Source organism: Pyxicephalus adspersus, chromosome 7 (assembly GCF_032062135.1).
Source record: "Pyxicephalus adspersus chromosome 7, UCB_Pads_2.0, whole genome shotgun sequence".
In the NCBI taxonomy this organism is placed as follows: domain Eukaryota; kingdom Metazoa; phylum Chordata; class Amphibia; order Anura; family Pyxicephalidae; genus Pyxicephalus; species Pyxicephalus adspersus.
The window spans coordinates 48,654,525-48,674,651 of record NC_092864.1 but is presented as its reverse complement, the minus strand read 5'-3'; the positions used below and the strand labels follow the sequence as shown (position 1 = coordinate 48,674,651).

Sequence of the window (20,127 nt, the reverse complement as noted above, 5' to 3'; positions counted from 1 at the left end):
GTTCTGCAGAAATTCCCTTTCTTCTATTTGTCATCACCAGAGAATTTCCTAATCTGTCTTCTGTATTTTTTTTAATTTTTGTTTTTCACATAATTTCGATGCCAGTATTGTCCATCCACAGGGTCAAAGTTACACATGGTTTCTCCATCAAGCAATGAAATTTTATGCAAGCCTGCATTAGAAAACAAAAGCAAAAAACAAGTAAAATATTTATATGTAAAGAGCAATACCCACATTTACTAAACAGAATCTTCACCTAGTAAATTGAACAAAGTAAACCTTTTCTTAGTTTGAGACGCCGTCACAACCCTAAGAGTATGAAATTGAAAATTCCTAAAAGTGTCATACAATATGTTGTGCAAATTTTAGAAAATAAGAAAAACAGTCAGCTACAGCTAGGCATGGGACTATAGTAGGCATGGTGCTATGACAGGGTCTCTTAAATATAATCTACAGTCAAAATATTTTATTTTGTTTGGACATCATGGAGAAGAGATACTCCTCCAAAGTTTAGCTTTCCTGACCCTTTTGGGGAGATTTCACCTCACTTTCTGCTTTTTTGTGACAGCAGGACATAAAATGTGAGCTATTGTTAATAGTCAAAAAGGCACAAACAGTAATAATATCCTGACACAGAGTCTACCCTTTTAAAATGTTACTGATAAAAGTGTTGTTTTGCAGTCTGCCTTTCCTGTAAAAAGAATGTCCAAGCTTTTATTTGTAGGTTAGAATATATTCTTCGTCACTTACTGTCATGCCGGCTATGATTTTACCAGACAGGAATTTGTGCACCCACATATCTTTTTAAAAAATGTATTCATCTCTGTATTGTTGATGGAGATTTTACTATACCTTCTGTCTGGTGTCAAAAGTGAACCTAGTCTAGAATCATAAATAATCAAATTTCCTTCTTTGCCTCCTTTCCCTTTCCTATTACAGTACATCATTTTTTGTTTGTTTTCCATTTTTTTTAATGTAAAGCAGGTACCTTTTCAGTAGTGCTCCATTCCCATTTCCTCATTCTTCGGGTAGCATTAAGTAGCTATCAGCCAGCCCCTTGCAGATAGGTTTCTGTGTATGTGAGTAGACTCGGCTGTGAGCCATAGAAATCAGTAAGTGACTGTTGGGTCCAAAAACCAAAATGGCAGAGTGGAAGAAAGAAATGAAAGAAGGGGAAATTGTGCGCAAGGAAAATTAGTGTTGGACTCCATGGACAAAGTACGTGTTTTTTAAATTTTCTGCAGGAAAGGTATTTGGAGTTGCTTGGTTTTCTTTTGAATAGCTAAGAGAAAGGTACACTTTATGAGTAAATCTTTCCAATTGAGTCACAGATATCAGTAAAACAGTCGGATTCTAACCCTTCCCTACTCTACCAACAGTCATGGAGATGGTATTGCGCATACGGATTTAAAATACAGAAAAGGATGTTTACAAGGTATGGCTGGNTTGTATAGAACAAATTGAGGACATTTCTAGGTTCAAACATTAAAAATAGGGATAATCCCTGGCCATCAAGGGAAGCTGATAGCATCAAGGGAAGCTGATTAGTGTATTATCCATATATTGTTCCATATTCCATGTTGTGAACATTCTATACCCTACACTGTCATCTTTATCAGACCATCAAGGTTTATTGATCAGGATAAGTACCTTCATGAAGGCATGCGAGATACCTTCTCAAAGGGACACTGTGCAGCTCTAAAATGTTGCACTTCATGGTGACTTCTATGGGTCAATAAAGGCATCAACCAAAAGCATCAGGGACATTGCTAGATGAAAAAACATCATTTAGGAAAACTTCCAATAGTTATGTGCAAAGCAATCCTATAGCTAGTTCCAGGGCATGTTGCCTGATTTTAACAGCATTCTGTAGACAGTGGCCTGAAAAAAGGTGAATCAAACATTTTTTAATATTTCTTCTATAGATACAAAGAATAAAATCCCACTTTGTGCACCAAATGTATTTACAGACCTAGACACCTTAAAAATACAACCATCACTGGGATGCATGGAGAGGGGAGATGTGGGAAGGACGTAATATTATGAACTGTGATCAGAAAACTATAGGGGACAGATACAGGACCAGTCACCCTGCAAAAGCAGAGGAAGCTGCAGAGGAAGGTCTTTATTACAGGAACTCCTGATCAGAATAAATGTCTTGGAGTTGTGCTAAAATGCTGCACAGATATGGAAGAACTTCACAGACTACCGAGATTCAAGGGAACCCATGATTTATGCAGTAAAACAATATAATATGCACTAAAGCAGTATAACAGTATAAACAATATTTGTTTTGCCTGAAATTAAACTGTAATATTTCTTCTCCTACACCCCATACAGGCCAAGGGTATTACGGTAAACCTAAAATCCTGTTTTAAACAACTGGCAATCAGATGATATTATTTTTTTTTTAATTTTAAAAAGTAGGAAAAATTATAATAAACAGTAACAGTAGAAAGTGCATACAAACAAAGTAAATATTAAATAGGTTTAAAGAAGTACAAAACAAATGCTAAGCACAAAATGCATTAGCTTGGATTGCTTAAACAGTAAAATTCTGTATATAAAATATATATAAATGAGAAGAACACTAATGATAAAAAAAACAAAACAAAATAAATACCAAAAAAACAAGAGGTACTCTAGCATAACTGTATAGAAATAAAGGCACACAACAAAAGAGAAAGAATGTCCCTTCTACAATGACTGTTGTTACCTGCCAGATTGCTGCTCAGCTGTCAAATTTCATTTGTTGCCAGGGACACTGAGCAATCACAACTTTCCTTGCACATGCTGGGAATGAATAAACTTCTGCGCACATACACCCATGTTAAATCATCCTGGCCCATCCAATCAAGATGGCCAAAGATTTGTTTTCAGGAAGACGGTGGCGCCCTGTGAAGGAAAGGTAAGTATTGTTTGTTTAGTTCTGCTTTAGTGATATTTTAAATCAGACGATTACAAGTGATCAAATTTTATTTTTTGTAAAAAAAAATATGCTGTCAATATTTGTATGTAAACTGAACATAAAACCTAGCCTAAATGTAATTTCAAATACCAAACATTTTCTAAAGGAAACAAATATTGGTCATTATATTCCGCAGCCTCTAGAAGGATTGAAAACGTGAATTCTGTGTTTGCCTTCCTCCTCTGCATGTCATAGCTGAGCAGAACCCAGAAAAACCTCATCTCCAATGATGCATTAGGTGTTTCCCTATTCTACCCTACATAAGCTCTGCCCTCATGGTATAATGGAGGGGCCAGACACAAATTAGCAGCACGTCATGTTCATCACTGCATTATTATTATTATTATTATTATTATTACTATTATTAATATTAACAGGATTTATATAGCGCCAACATAGTACGCAGCACTGTACAATAAACAGGGATTGCAAATGACAGACTAATACAGACAGTGATACAGGAGGAGAGGACCCTGCCCCAAAGAGCTTACAATCTAGTAGATTTATATAACGCCAACATATTACGCAGCGCTGTACATTAAATAGGGATTGCAAATGACAGACTAATACAACTGCATAATATATTTTATTTCTATTGCATAAAAAGGAGGCAGGAGTGATAACTGAATACATTTAGCAACTTATGTCACACCTTACTTGCTTGCTTGCTTTTCATTTACATTGGAGCTAGTTGTTGGGGTATGAGCAAAGCTTTGCATGGAATTTGATACTTGGAGTTGATATACAGTATACTTGTTTGTTTGCCCGTGAACTGGTACATGCTAATGTGACTTTTCTATTTTTATTTCTCACAGTAGCTCTGAACCATTTCCTTTTTCTGTGCACTTTGTTTCCTGTTATCTTTATGTTGTTCAGTTATAGTCGCAGCCTAAAGGCCAAGGGAACTATTTGCACATGCAAAGAATACTTATTGATTAATAAAGTAAATGCAAATGATGGGCCTTAAAAGCATGAGCAGTTCTGAGCACCCTCTCCTACCATAGTATCGTCATGTCATTCTTTTATGTGTGTAGAATTCCTGGTGCCGTTGTTTTACCTAAATTTACATGTGGCACACTAAAACAAGGCAGTAAACCAGAATAAATGATATTATAAAATATATGAACAATATTAAATAATGAAAAAATGATTAAAAATGTACATGAGCTGTAGAAGTTCCACTTCCCTTCCTTTTCCAAGGGGCTTCTTACAGTTACACAGAATGCAGCATTCATAAAAAGCAATGTGAGCACCATTCTGTGCAGTATTACAATGAGATCAAGCTGCATAATACACCCCAGAGGAACATGACAGCTTGGACTCAGGGCAAGAGTGTAAAGCTACGTACACACTTCCAATTATTATCGTTGGAAACGAACGACGAACGTTCCTGCACGATATATACGAACGATCGTATAGCACCGATCCTGCACATAGAGATAACGACACGATCGTTCTTAGATATTGTACACACAATAGATACGATCGTTTAAGCGATAGAGGAACTATGTGCACGACAGGAAAGTGAACGGACGTTCGTTCATCACGCATGCTCTGAACATGGACGATCAACGAACGACCGTACACACGAACGATGTTCAACGATCGTCGTCCAATCCGATCCGCCGGTCCGGTCGTTCGTTTCCAACGAGTTTCCTCGTTCGTCGGCGTCGTTGGTTACTTTTTTACGAACGAATTTTTGCCCAATCGATCGTTCGTCGTTCGATTGGAACGACAAAAATTGGAAGTGTGTACGCACCTTTAATGACACGAGCCCCCCTGAAATACTGATGACACCCAGTAGCAGAAAAGAAATAACCGAAGGGAGCAACTACAAGTTGTAGGTGACTATTGAAATGAAAGCCACTGGAAATATTTGCATTATGGTGTTTACTATATATTTTAGCCATATAATTCAAAGTATAGTGTTCCTGGTATTAAAAAAAGCTTCTGACAGTTTGCCCATTTAGCTATTTTTGTGTCTGATTTCCTCTGAGATTAAATAGGAAGTGAGAAGAAATCCCTTAAGAGAAGGGAATCCCCCTTATTGCTAGAACAGGTGTCCCCATTGAAAGATTTCCCCTTTATTTCCATTCCATTGACAACTGTAACATTTTGGTTTCCTATGGCTTTATGCCCTGGTATATTTAGTTTGAGCAAGCCAGACTTGTTTCAGATTTGTTAGATTGCCTACAAACAAACAAACAAATAAAAAATGATTGTCACAACCACATACTAGTTAGCATGTTCCATAATATAGAATTTTCCATAAAGTGAAAACATGTGATACTCATTTGCGCTATCAGCTTCCTTCTTCTTTTCTTTCTGGATGAGATATTCATCCATCTTGATTGGCCGTGCCGGGATGATGTTCATTCATTCCCGGGTCTTGTAAGGGAAGCCAGAATTGTGATCAGGCAGTTAAGAGAAATGATTGGAGAAAGGACATTGCCTTTCTGCAATAACCATCTGTCTGATCATAGATTTTTCAAAGTGGGACTTTAGTTCCACTTTAATACAATTATCATATATATGTCGTATCCATTTTTAAACACTTAACCTGACAAATCTGCAGGAATTTTAGAAATTGTCTACAGCAGTCTGACTACATTAAAAAACCAATTTAAACCTTATGGGAAGTTTGTTGCATTTATTACACATTTTGATTCTTATTTTTAGATGTAAATTTCTCATAATAATTAATTTGGACATTGGACAGTATCCAGGAAAATAACAATAATTCTGTGCCTGGTTATTGTCACTGCTCTTGGTAACACAATATTAATTATAACTTTATTGTTACACACCACTAATTCTTTCATTGCAGTGCAAACCACAGGCTAGAATGGTAGCCAGATTTGGATCTAGTCCCAACAGTTTGTGGTATGGCTTTTTGTTGTAGTGTTCTTTATTTAACCATTGTTTAATTTGGGAAATGCCACTGTCAATAATTGCAGCCATTTTTTCAGTTTTGTTCCTGGCTGCTCTCCTCTTCTTTCCAATGCTCCAGGTTGTGGGTGGTCCCTTGCTTATCAACACATTTAATACTGACTGCTGGTCCTGTATCGCATGTGATGATGTCAGAAAGCCTGCAACTACTGCAACGGTGAAGGGAAGCATCTTTAGGGAACTGCTCAAACAACAGAGAGGGATAACATAAGAGTTACAGTTTATTCCTCTACTTCTAAACTTCACAAGTGTGTAAACCTTGCAGAGTTGATAAGGGTACACTTATACTAACCCCTACACATCACTTGAGTCTGTGAACTGTATATTGTCAGAGCTAAGAGTTTTTTATTCTTCTCTATCATATGTTAAACGGGAAATCTAATAAAATAACATTTACCAATGAACTTTTACATTTTATTATTGCCAATGAAGTTCACTTTTCTGTATCAGACCTGTGTTGAAATGTAATGAAATATAAAATAAATTAAAATATATTACAATGACCATGAGACTATAAACTTCCATGAAGCTCGGCAGCACAAAGGGGGTCACTTTCAGACCTGTGGTCTTATTAAACTAAACCGCAGTTTGATGCTTCCAGGCACAAAGCAAACTGCAGCTATGCACCAAGGAGTGGCAAACCACACAACAGGTCAGTTTTCCTCCAGAGAAGAAAAAGCAACCATGTAGCCAGAAGCAACATGTCACATCCAGGAGTTGTGCTACATCCCAACCACAATGCAAAGGCAGCTCCGTGCTAACATGTGCACAAAATGGTTTCCAACTGCTCCCATTCAATTATTTTGCCTTGTATATCACAAGATGTTCTTGATCTCCTGGGTTAAATCACGGACAGGATCACTCAACCAGGAAAACTGAGGAAAGACCCCGAGTGCAGAGCCCTGCTGCCTGAGCACAATCTCCTGCACCAAAAATATTAATACAGAGGATGGTGCTGATCTGATCCTGACATGGCTGCATCATTCAGGGCCATCCACTGCTGAGAGAAGAGAGGAATAAAATATAAAGTGTTTCACCTAAGAAAAAGGTTAGTAAGAAAAAAGGGAAAGCATACTACTGAATAGGGAAGTGGGTCAAGAGGAAAAGGAGGGGGACCATGGGGTGGGGTGAGCAGCAAGAACTGTGCCTGGAGTTAGGCTTTAATGGCCCATTAATACTTGTACCTTGTGGTAACGTGCCGTAAAACACACATTTTTAGCTGGCTGTCGTGCGCAGAGCTAAAGCATTTTTTCTGTGCACACATGCTTCACATCTGTGCAATACAGTGTGCCAAATCAAACGTGTGTCCTTTCCTAAAAAGGGTCATCTGTGTTTTATGATTTGTTGCAATGAATTGATTATCTATTCATAATAACCCGGCTGTTGTAGCGCAATGCATAATATATAATGGGTGTTATTTCACCACCACAGACTATAATAGTGACCAGGTAGCTAAAAAACAAATTGTAATGATTGATATCCCTTCATCACAGGCACTAAAGTAGAACCAAAGTTTCACTTTTAAGATTGATCAGTGGGGTCAATGTTTGCAGAAAGGGACAGGCAATGTTCCTTCTACAATAATGCATCTCACCTGCCTGATCGCATCGGGTTTCTGGAAAAAAGCTGAACGGCACATATGCAACCTCAGCTGTAGGCAGTGTATGCAGCTCAATATTTATCGCTGGAAAAGAGCTTTCTTGTTTCCAGCGTCAAAAGAGTGACAGATGAACGAACGAGCGCTATACACACAATGCCGTTCTGTTCTATAGAGAAGGGAGCGGGGAGAACAAGTGAATGGCACCTCACTCTGCTCTTCTCTATTGACTTGTATTGCTGTCGTAGACCATGAACCACCTTGGGTGACCACTATACACACATTAGATTGCTGCCTGAGACAAGCCCAATCGTTCATATTAGAGAATCATCTGACGTGTGTACATAGCCTTATTTGCCTGGAAAACCTGGCTTTCCCGGGTTCCCGGCTCCACCAAGGGCGAGGTGATGCTCAAATTGCCTCCATGTACTTCCATTATTGAATGCTCAATTTGTTGGAAATGGACATCTAGGAGCAGCTTACAGTTGACAAATAATGGCGTACAATGTGTAATGTTATATTTTTATTTATGAAGAATCTTTATATGTGTCAGGACAGAACCTGTGTGACTATGGCAGGGTGAATCTAAGCAGGGTGAATGTCCCTGTCATCCATCCCCATCCATGTACACAGCTCCTGCATTCTCCTCAGAGCTGGCTCAGCAGCCACATGTGGGAACTGTTGCATCACTTCAATGTTTCCGGACTGAGGGGAAGTCAGAGTTTTTTTTTTCTTTTTCTGAACTGAGAGAGAAGTCTGGAAAACAAGACATAGCTGCCGGTGCCTGAAACCCGACAGAGGCGGCCACATCTGGAAGCAGAAATCTCCTCAGCTCCCTCCCGCCAGTAAGTGACAACATGGCAGAGAGTGTGAGGCGGCCGGGTCCCGGCTGTGGATGGGTGTGGCTTGGGGCTGTTAGCAGAGCCCGGCTGTCACTTTATATGCAGGCACTGCCATGTCATCCAGAGCACAACATCTGCAGGGACTGTGCAGGCCGGCCAGCCGGGACTAATACTGCAGGTATAAGCCCAATGCATGGAGCCAGCCTGCCGAGATTCATTGCTAGGGGCTGCACACTTATCACCCTTTGTAGTGCTGGCAAAGTCATACGTTTGCTGGAAGTGTGACAGTTCTGTTGTTATGGATGGAGCTGGGGCTGACTGCTGAGAGGAGAGGGGGCTTGTATTGGAACAAGGAATGGGGTGGAATTCTCCATATGTATGGCTTGCTGGGTCTTGTAGTTCCACCTGTTATTATTGGAGCTGGGAATGACTGTACTGCAATGACAAAAAGTGGGGAGCTTGTATTGAAACATGGGATAGGTTGGATTTATCTCTATTTATGGCTTGCTGGGTCTTGTAGTTCCACATGCTATAGAAGGAGCTGGGGCTGACTGTACTGCAATGGGAAAATGGAATTATATAGCTTGCTGGGTCTTGTAGTTCCACCTGCCATAGAAGGAAATAGAACTTACTGTACTGCAATGGCATAAAATGGGGGAAACTGTATTAAACTTTGGAATGGGTTACACTTCTTCCTATTTATGGCATGCTGGGTCTTGTAGTTCCACCCACCATGGAAGGAAATAGGACTGACTGTGCAGCAATGGCAAAAAGAGAATCAGTACTAAAATATTCACTGGGTTGGGTTTTCTCTATTTATAGCTTGCTGGGTCTTGTAGTTTAACCTGCTATAGAAGGAGCTGGGGCTGACTGTACTGCAATGGCATAAAGGGGGAATCTGTATTAAACTATGGAATGGGTTAACCTTCTTCTTCCTATTTATGGCTTTCTGTGTCTTGTAGTTCCACCTGCTATAGAAGGTGCTGGGACTGACTGTCTGCAATGGGAAAAATGGAGGAAAAGACTATATTGGAATATTGTATGGGTTGGATTTCTCCCAATGTATAACTTGCTGGGTCTTGTAGTTCCACCTGCCATAGAAGGAAATAGGACTGACTGTACTGCATTGGCATAAAGGGGGAACCTGTATGAAACTACGAAATGGGTTACACTTCTACCTATTTATGACTTGTTGGGTCTTGTAGTTCCACCCACCATAGAAGGAAATAGGACTGACTGTGCAGCAATGGCAAACAGAGAATCTGTACTAAAATGGGCAATGGGTTAGATTTTCCCTATTTATAGCTTGCTGGATCTTGTAGTCCCACCTGCTATAGATAGGGCTGGGTCTTCTGTGATGGCAAAAAGAAGGAGGAACCTGAATTAGAATATGCAATAGATGGGATTACTTCCATCCAGTTTATTGTTTGGTGGGTCTTGTAGTTACACCTGCTAAAGAAGGTCCAGGGACTGACTTTGCTGCAATAATAAAAAATAGAAGTGTGTGTGGAGGGGGGGGGGGTTCTTATTGAAATATGAAATATATTTAAATTTTGGCTTGCTGGGTCTTGTAGTCCCACCTGCTATAGATGGATCTGGGGCTTCTGCAATGGCAAAAAAAAGGTATTGAAATAAAAAATGGGTTTAAATTCTTCCTATTTATGAATTGCTGTGTCTTGTAGTTCCACTTGGCAAATTTGCTCAGGTTTTCTCAGCGCTATTTTCAAGCAATGTTATATGTCATCCCGTTACCATATTGTGATATTTGTGTTGTTTCACAGTAAAAGTTATAAAGAGATCAAAGGTTAAATAAGCAAGGAGTCATTTGTTATTGTCATCAGCAGCTTTGGGATCATGTTTGATATATAAGTTTAAATATTTAAAATCTATTAGATTTAAAAAGTCTATATTATATTCTATATATATAGGCTTATTCTGTATGTTGTCTCTGCACACGTATTAGGATTTACAGAATGCATTTTTTAAAACTCGAAGGGAATAAAACGTCCAATCGTGCAAGGAAATGACAAAAATAGCAATTCCTGCATCACATGAATTTATGATTAGTTGCTTCATGTGAACACCAAACTCTGCCTGAATAATTCTGTGTTCCCTAGCCGCTGTCCAAACTCAATCATCAAAAATCATCCTGCAGGAATTGGCAGCTTTATTTATTTTTAACATCAAATAGATAATTTAGGAGAAATAAAGATTTCATAAGTTTGTTTCTAGCTGAGCAGGGTAGAACATTTTTCCTGATCCCCAAAAGTAATCAGATAAATCATATCTTTTACTATATGTACAATATAAATGGAAGTCACACTTTATATTTTGCTTTTACAAGAAAACATTCAGCAGGTTTCCTAAAATCAAGTCCAGCAAAATTCTTTTTTTTTTTTTTGGATGTAATTCTTTTTTTGGATTGTGTATAAAGAAGCTTCTGCATTGTCTCTGGATTTATTCACTGTGGCTATTTATTGATTAGTAAAAAGGTGTCTAATTACACAAAATTGAGGTTTTATTGGTATATCTGACATTTATTCAAGTGTTAGCTTGGCTTTACACCATTGCTTTGCAGTAATTTTCAGTGAAAAATATGCACATCATTGCATCATGTTTATTATGTATTGTGGTGTCATTAATATTTACTGGTACCCCGATGCACATACATATCATAGCACAATGCACACATGTTTTAGAACAGGAATTTATTTCCATTTCAAACATTGTAATAAGTTTCACATAATTCGGGCAAAACAGAGTATTGATCACAGGCCGATCTAGCAGGGTACCAATAATTTGCAAACCCTGACAAGTGGTAACCATCTGTACATTGTAGTGTGCTTCATTGTAAAAAGAGGTGCAGGTGGATATAACTTGCATTGCGGTGCCCATTCAAAATGAATAGGATATTGTACCATATAATGTTACACAATGGAGAGGATACACTTTCATCAGTGAAGCTGGGTGATCCAGAAAACCTGGAATGTATTTCTTCAACGTCATTTGCTATTTTCTAGCAAAGGCTTTGAATTCTGAACCAGATCCATTCCAGGTTTGCTGTATCACCCAGCTTTACTGATGAAAGTGTATCTTCTCCAGCCTTGGAGAGCTTTAATAAATCAGACCCAATGCAACAATACAAACCCAGCCTTTATGTTGTTCCTGCATGTTAGTAGGCAGACATCATCGCTCTGTGTTCATTTATTAGAAGTCAGAGACAGAAATTCTTCGCTGATCATGATGTTACCATTCATAAAGCAGTAAAAGATCAATGATAGTTGGGGGTTTGTGACTATTGCAGAAAGGTAATTGCTAAAGGTTAAAGCGAATAGGTTCTAGGCTGCTGATAACAATACAAATATGTCACCGTCATGTAAAAAATATTCATAGATATTCGGGCTTGTAGTTTATTTTTACTTTAACTCAAACAGCAGACAGATCTCAGATTGCTGCAGCTGAAGCTCCAGAATGAAATGTTAATGGTTTATAGGATAGATATCATTGCAAACTGAATTCAATCCCAAGTCCCCGATCTGATTGTACAATTTTTCTTTTATTTTCACAATAGCTGTGTAAACCTGCTTGATTGGATATAAATAAATTCAGACCATACATTGCATGGTTGTTGGTAAATGTAAACAATATTGTCCAGAGATTTTACAGTAAGATTATAACATGTTTGGTTAGCTTTAGAGCTGGTGGAAGTAGCTGTAGGGGGACAGAGACATGTCAGTGATATAAGCTGGTCTATTAATGAATCTGAAGATACTAAAAATAAAAAAAAAGTACCAATTAATAATTTTTATGTTTATTTTAACTTTTTGTTGCTGTATTAATTTTTGTTTTTTGCTGAACAAAGCTTGACAGTTCTGCCTTCCAAGGCAGTGCATTCACAGTGACCTCTGTGGTGGACAAGTGGTTTGCAAATGTTTTCTTTGTAGAGTCATGCGAGGTATCTCAGCTGAAAACTGTTTTATGTCCTCATATATGCAGCTTTGTCTGCAAAGTGTTTTCCAACTTGCTTGCTGAGGCCGTTGCGAAATAGGATGTCCTTACTCAGGGCTTCGGTCCTCGTCTGTTAGCAGGAAGCCTCCTTACTGCTCTCATCGCTAACATTGCTTGGGCTGCATTTTCTATGGTGAGTTTATCATAGCATTTATTGTGTCTTTATTTGGCCCGATGTATAGTCACATGTACACATATAAATAGGTGTCAGATACAAAACTGATGTACATATGCAGCTGGGTATTCTGTAATTATCAGATACAGTACATGTTACCCTGTAAGCATACGTACCTTTGTCTATCCTTGTATAGACCTTTTGAATTTTCCCCTGTGCAGCAGCTCTGGGAACCAATCAGGTTCTTCTGCATACTCATGTGCTGATAGGAGGGCAAAACATTGAGAGTAAAGCTGATTTATCAACATGTTGCTAGCAGGCCGCAGGCAGATAGGTGACACTACTGTATTCTGCTAATTCCAGGGAAAGTGGTGTCACTCTTATTTGGTATTGTATGGCAGAGGTGTACTGAGTGTTTTAGTAAGCATTACATATTATAGGGCCCCAGTCAGGACCCAGTATCAGTTGTGAGTCCCAAAAATCAGTGGTCAAAGTGCTCAGTGGGGTTGGGGGGATACAACAGTGCCCAAAGGAGTTAGAAGAATTACTAGTGCCCAACAAGTGGTGAGGGGGAACTTTGGTGCCCCGCGCGGCTGGGAAAGAACAAGCAGTGACCAACAAAGAGTGGACCAGAAAAGTAGTGCCCAACATGGAGTGAATAGAAACAATAGGGACCAGTAGGGTATGGGGGGGCGGGGTATTGCCCATTAGGGGTAAGAGGGAGCAATAGTGCTGCTTCTCTATTCCTATACCTTTTATCTGCAGACACAATACATACTTTGCTGGGTAGGAGATCATTTCACAGCATAGAGGTGACTGGGTGCAGGAACAAGTGTTCAAATCCTGGGGCAATCTGGTGGAATTCAGGGCAGTTGGGGAGGTATGCTGTCCTCAGCTTATTTTTTTAGGAATTTCCCTCATTTAAGTTCCCAGAGATGCAACATATATTAAATAACCAGCTTTTCTATATTAAGGGTAAATCCCACCTTCAACAGTTATCTCATTTGGATGATATGCTTTCTACTTCAGTGTCAGTGACTACTAATGTGGTTTTAATATACATCATTCTATCTGCATTTGGGAGAGTGGTCACCGGCACAGGAAGTGAGTGTACATCCCCAGCAGTAACACAGAAAAAAACAAGCAGAGGTTCTAGTGGGTGGGAGGGGGTTAAATACATGCACATGAAAGGGAGCATTTACAACTGTAAAACATAGGGGCATTTAGGAAGGTGCAGGATTCCTAGGTATTTTAGCACTGCAAGCTCTGTTCTAAAAAAAATATTGCTGAAAACTAACCTACTGTGATCAAAGTGACCATGGATGCTTTAAAACACTGCTAAATGATCCAACCCTCTGGTGTCCATCCAAAACTAATGTGTCAGTTTTGATTGGACCTAACTATTATTCCAAAGATTTGCCCAGCCCTGCTAGAAAGTGACCTTTTGGACTTACTTGTGGGTGGCCCACTGTGTGAACTTATTTAGACATGTAAATTAGAACTTTAACTTGAACTGCAGAAAGACCATGCTTCAGGAGTGCCAAAGTTAGCCTTTAACTTGTAAAGGGTTACACAGTTCCCATTCATTCACCGGAATGGCTTTCATTTACTGAGCTGGAATCAATAACCAGCAGCATATCAAATTTTGCTTTTTGTATCAAAATGTCTGTACTGTGAGCTGTGGAATCTGAAGGTTTGGATATGCATGCTGAGGGTGAGTAAATGACAACGGTTCCTTTTACTGCCACTTTGATCAGTGAATCTCAGTTAACACCCAACCTACTGAATGTCATAGTTTATGATTCTTTATGGAATCTTTTACTTTGTGTTGTTTTTATAATATTATTTATGGAATTTATGTACAAAATACATAAACATACCGTATATTATTTGCAAACTATACTGGGGCCTATCTATGAGCAAATAAATCAGCTGGTAGCAACCAATCCGAATTTATGTTTTATTTTCAAGCCGTAGACTTTAGACATAACAGCTAGATTCTGATGGGTTCTATTGCCAACAAGGCATGTTGTTGGTAGTCCATTTTTCATACACCAGATAAACTGTATGTAAATAAATGACATAACTTTGTTCAAACCGTGCAATATGTTCAGAACTTTTCAAGCCAATGGGAGGCCTGGGAAACTTGAGGCTGTTGGCAAGTGTACCCTATTGTAATGTGGTTTGGTGGTATTGGTCAAATATAGCAGCACATTCTATGATAGAGTTTGTGTTCGTACATAATCATTGAAGGGACACTGTCATTGTGTCTACAGAGGCCAAAATAATATCCCTGCAAAGGCTAGCATCCCCACCACTGCTGCTCATTTGGTGTTCCTTCCTTTGGTGCAGCTAGCAGTGAAATCCTGGGCTTGGCTTGGGTTGGACCCAGGGGGTTGCAGTGATGTCACTCCCTCAAGTCATATAACAGCGCTCACCACTAATGATTGGCTGCCAGACTCAAAAACTGCGCAAAGGAGGATGTCATATACATCACCAAATGATAACTATAATGTCGGAGGCAGGAGCAGCAAAGAAGTGCTGACAAAGTGTATATGCTGAGCCCTATTGTATATGTAAAAATCTCCAAAACCAAGAGAAAAAAGCCAATGAGCCGCAGAAAGTTCATAGACTGAGAAATGCAACCTGCAAAGCAGGGATACAGAAGCACATTACAGTTGATGACCCCCTTCCCCATTTCAGCATCTTTGCCAATGTCCAATTTCATGTTGCCTATTAAACATGCCAAATATGCCAGGCACGTTGTTAATGCCATGCTATACAAAGCACATTTATTTAGATATTCTGCAGAGAAGGGATTTTGTTCTAGCCAAATGCATTTTCTATCATGGCATGTAAAATGTTAAGCCCTCGTTTTTCATGCCAGGATGACAAATCCACAGATTGGAATCTTTTTTTCCTGTTGTATTCGGCACTCCATAGATATTTCATTTTGGGCTCTGGGTTCCTGCTGTAGAATGAGACACAGACAGCTGCTGGAGGGTGTAGCAGAACACAGCCCATCATTCTGTTACCAGTCACAGTCCACAATGCCTCTTAAAGTGCCCGGGCAGCTGTGTGGAAATTGACAGCTGCTTCTCTTAGGCAGCTGTAAGAGAACTTGTGCTGACCACTACTCTGCCTATTTGTTATTTAAAGTGCTAGCCAACCCAAGCTATCCCAAACTAACATTTCTGTGTTACCGAAAACTCTTGTAGAATGGCTCCACTAAAAAAGGTGCAAAACTACCATAATTTAATGTGTAGGGTTGGTCATACCAGGAACATCTAACAACATTTTAAAATGTCTCAAGTTTAAAACAAAATCAGATTCATATTTTGTTTTAATGATAAATTCCATCATCCTGTTGTTCTATAATAAAAAGTTTGGTTTGTCCTTATAATTACCTTCTCCAAGATTGATCTAAGATGATCTAAGATTCCGGAGGTAAACACCCACATCCATTGTGCACAATGTTAAGAATCATGAGAAATGTAGTTTTTCCATAGGCAGGAAGCTGATAGTGATTTCCCTAATATTAAGTGCTAATGATGTGCAAGAACATCCTTTTCTCCTTTTCTCTCCCCTTTTTGCAAATATACTTTGCAGGCAAAAAGTATTCACAATGTGAAGTGTCAGTGGAATGTTAGTGTTGGAATTCCTAAGTTCACATACTTTCAGCATTGTTCCAATAGGTTTATAGTGCACCTATGCCCAGAATTTGGACACTGACATGTTACTTTAACCAAACTTTTTTATTAGTTTTGGATAAAGTGAGGAAGTGTATACTTCTGTTTCCATCACAATTGATGTTTTTGAAACAACTTTTCAGGTGTGAGAAACTGCAGCAGGAAAAAAAACAATAAAAAGAAATAAAACAATAATCAAAAGCTGACTTCTATTTATAAATAAAAAAAATTGTGAAAAAAATATGTGCCCATTATATATTTATGGTGTCTTTCCTGGTAAATAGTGATTCTCAGTGATTGTGTTCCTATTTCTGGGATGGTTCAGGACCTACCATGACCTAGACATAACCATGATCTACTGATTTTGGTTATGGAGCTGATTCTCACTTGTTGTAGAAGAGAAGAATTAAAGTGCAGTTGTTGCTCATAGCCCCCATTCCAAAATTTTTCTTAAGCTTTCTATAAAACAAAAGCCAAATGTGATTGGTTGATTTTGCAACAACATCAACATCAAATGTGATTTATATAACTTTATATAATAAGTTTCCTTTTAAAGTGTCCCTTTCACTAGGGAACACAAAGTGAAATTGAGACACCTTGATAAAAAGAATACTTACTTCTCAGGAGGCAGTGTCTCCAATCTTTATCCTATTTCAGAGCTATGGCCCCCTTTTTCCCTGTGTTGTTAAATCATTTTGCTGGTGCTGGTAAAGCTGTAGTGTTGCAGGTTTTAGTGGGAAAGAAAAACACACAGCAAGAGACAGGTGATAAATCGAGGAATATCACAAAGAACTGGTGGCTGTAGCTGTTCAACACATCCCACAAGGAAGATAAGTATAGGTTCTTTAGAGGGGTGCTTTAGTGACATGGGCACTTCAAGTATCCATTTACCTTTTATTTGTACATAGGTGTTAGCTACAAAGCACTGGATGTATATTAAAGTTCAATGTAAAATCTCCAACACAAAATGAAAAAGAAATGAAGAAAAGACAACAAGGAACTCTGTTTCTCTCTTGCTTGTAACCAAGTGTCTGTCGCCATAACAGGAAGAGAAAGTATTTGCACATAGCTCTGTGTAGAAGTAATCTTCTGAGAACTAAGAGCACAGGGTAAGCTCTGCCTTCTATAAACTGAAAAAATAATTGTGCGCAAACTACTGGGTGTTTACTTTATGCATTTTATTCCAAGCGGCAGTGGTAAAAAATAGATTAGGGTTAGGTCTTGTCTTATTAAATGTTTTGCTAAATATGTAGAGTCCTTATGGGTTTATGCAGAATCGAACATAAGGTAAGTGGCTATATACAGTACAAAATTGAAGATGACCTACACTCACAAAAGAAAAATTCACCAGAAGGTGGAGGTTTTTGGTCCCTTTTGCCAGAAACTTTCCCTGGTGGTGTTTTGCTGTTTGGTGCATGTGGCACAGTATAGTATTAGTAGAAGCAGAACTAGTTGCATGGAAATGATCAGTGGCTGTCCAATAGCTAACAAGGATCGCTGTAGACTTGGAAGTTTGCTGTGGGGTTGGTGGCATAGGTGGCTTTGAGGGATACATCAGTGTCACGTTTCTGGACCTGTCCTTGCTGCAGGGACCTACGAATTGATGTGCCACAATCATCAAGTATTGTGCATTTTATGGTAAAGCTCACTCACACCAACAATAGGATTTAGATCTGCTTTAAAATAAAAGTATAGGAACTTCTGTGCTTTCTTACAAATGTGTAACCTAGCACAGTTCTGCTTGTTAAGACATATGACAGACACAATATTGAGGGGTGAACCTCGACTTTTTGCATTTGCCTAATCACCCCCCTCCTCCAGCATGCTAATTCGATAAGGAAGGATAAGCAATGAGTCTGACTCAGTAGGCAAAATCTCAGACCTCTACATTGATACTCCTGCTTCCCTACGGAGAGACAAGGGTCTCACTCTATAGCTACTGCCAGGGGATAGACTGCATAACATTTCATTCCATTAGGTTTCATTTATCTAAAATGTATTCAGCTGATTTAAACTCAGAACTTTGGTTGAGCTATAAAGAGTTTTTCTTGATGACTTGGTGCAGGTTTTCTTTAAAAAAAAGAAAAAAGACCATCTGTAAAAGACTATTTGATTCATGCTATTGGTGGAATGGAATATTCATTGTTCATTGTATCTGCATTGAATTTGAAGTGGAAAGTTTTGAGTTAGCTTGAAAGTCCTGCTATGACATACAGTAGCAGTTAATACAAAACAGCTAAAAGTTATTTGATCTCACAACAGAACTTGAATCAAAGCTGTTTTATTTTGGATAGAGAGTAATTACAGAGTCTCACATGCAAAATTATACTTTGGAGTATAGTCCTGATGTCAGGGTTTGCATTGCTCAAAGACCATTTAAAGGCTCACACCATTTGTTCTAAATAGACTTGCAACATTATGTATTTTGATTTTTAATGGCGTAAGTTCTGTGTCTTGAAAATATATTTTTGTCTTATTACTGATTCTCTTTTTTTCTCTCTCAAATACTGTGGTATGGTGGCATGGCAGAGTAAAGACCACTCCCCTTATTACATCTTTATCAAGCAATATAAAAGATAGGGGCTTGTCTGACTTTTTTCTCTTACATTCAACCATTAAATTCTAATTCCTATTAAACTAAACATCCATATTTAAAACAGAACTAAATCCTTTTTATTATTTTACACAAATTTTGACCAGGCGTTTTTTTTTTTTGGAAAAGATACAGCAGAGGTATCTTCTGTAATAAAATAACCTTACCTATCTGATCACAATTTTTTAAAATCTGTCTCTTTTCCATTGTGCGCACCACCATTTTCTTCCTTGTTTTGATCTGCAGTCTTCTTGGTTGATGGGCTGGGATGAAGCAGGTGCACAGAAGTTCATTTAGTCCCAGCAGCCATAGGGAAAGGACAGAAGAGGTCAGGGATCAGGCAGGTAAATATGTTTTATTGCAGAAGAAACATCTCCTGTGCCTTTCTGTCCTGCCTAATTGCAAGTTTTTAAAGTGAAACTTTAGTTTTGCTTTAAATACGCAGTGCAACAACTATTACAGGAACATGCTAGGTTGTTAGTACAACACTGTCTATGGAACTTAATATGTGAAGAATGTGAATACTGCAGCTTCTTGCTATTAAATGGATCCCCATCAAAAATAAATCATCACCCAAAGTTTGTTGAGAAGCTGATAGTAAAGGAAGTGTTGACCTTCTGTTTCCTCTGCAACTCTCAGTTGTCCGGCCCTACAAAACCACCACATCACTATAAGACACAGGGTGGAGGAACCACAGAGCACCCTGGGAGACCTAGTTGGGTAAAATCCGGGAAACGTTTGTTTTCCATCAAACATTGGGGAATGCAAATATTTTTCAGCCAGGCAGGTTTTTTTGTGTCTTACCTGCCTGGTCATAATTTTTTATTTACACTCACCTATACTCACATGTGCTGCCATCTTCACACAGTCCTCCTTTAGTTGTTGGATGTAGGTCCTGCACAATGCCAGCCTTCATATCATATACCTGCATTTTTTTGTGCATAAAAAAAGATTGCTAACAGACAGGTAAGTACTGTATGTTGTCATGTCCCTTATGTAATAAAAATCCTGCCCGCTTGCAATTTTCCACTTTACCAACTATTTTCTAATCCAGTCATGTCCACAGTACTCACTTCATAAGAAAGAAGCAGTTACAAATTTATCAAAACGCTTATAGTAAGAACTGGAGTAATTTTCCTAAAGCCACAAATATAATTTTTTACAGCAGATCAGGTAAATAGACCTGACTGATTCTTGAATGATTACTATGATGTTTTTTTTTATTGTGTAAAATACTGCCTTGTTCTACTATCAACATTTTGGTTGTAAACACACCTGTTAAACAGACAAATTCCTGGCTTCTTGATTTATGGTCTTGGAGATTTGACTCATTGCATTCCATTTCTGATTGGAATATGAGCTGTGT

General features: G+C 38.6%; 1 protein-coding gene across 3 annotated transcripts in view; it reads left to right on the top strand.

Annotated features, from left to right (window-relative positions):
- The first annotated feature begins 8,261 nt into the window (after positions 1-8,261).
- Positions 8,262-20,127, top strand: part of WIPF1 (WAS/WASL interacting protein family member 1) — a 47,048-nt gene continuing 35,182 nt past the window's right edge. Inside the window, exon 1 of one of the 3 annotated variants that reach the window (XM_072418360.1) lies at positions 8,262-8,359. The gene's annotated coding sequence lies outside the window, so the exon portion shown is untranslated. Of the gene's footprint in view, positions 8,360-8,484; positions 8,535-12,438; positions 12,498-20,127 lie in introns of those variants that run through there. The other 2 variants (XM_072418362.1, XM_072418363.1) reach the window with 2 other exon arrangements.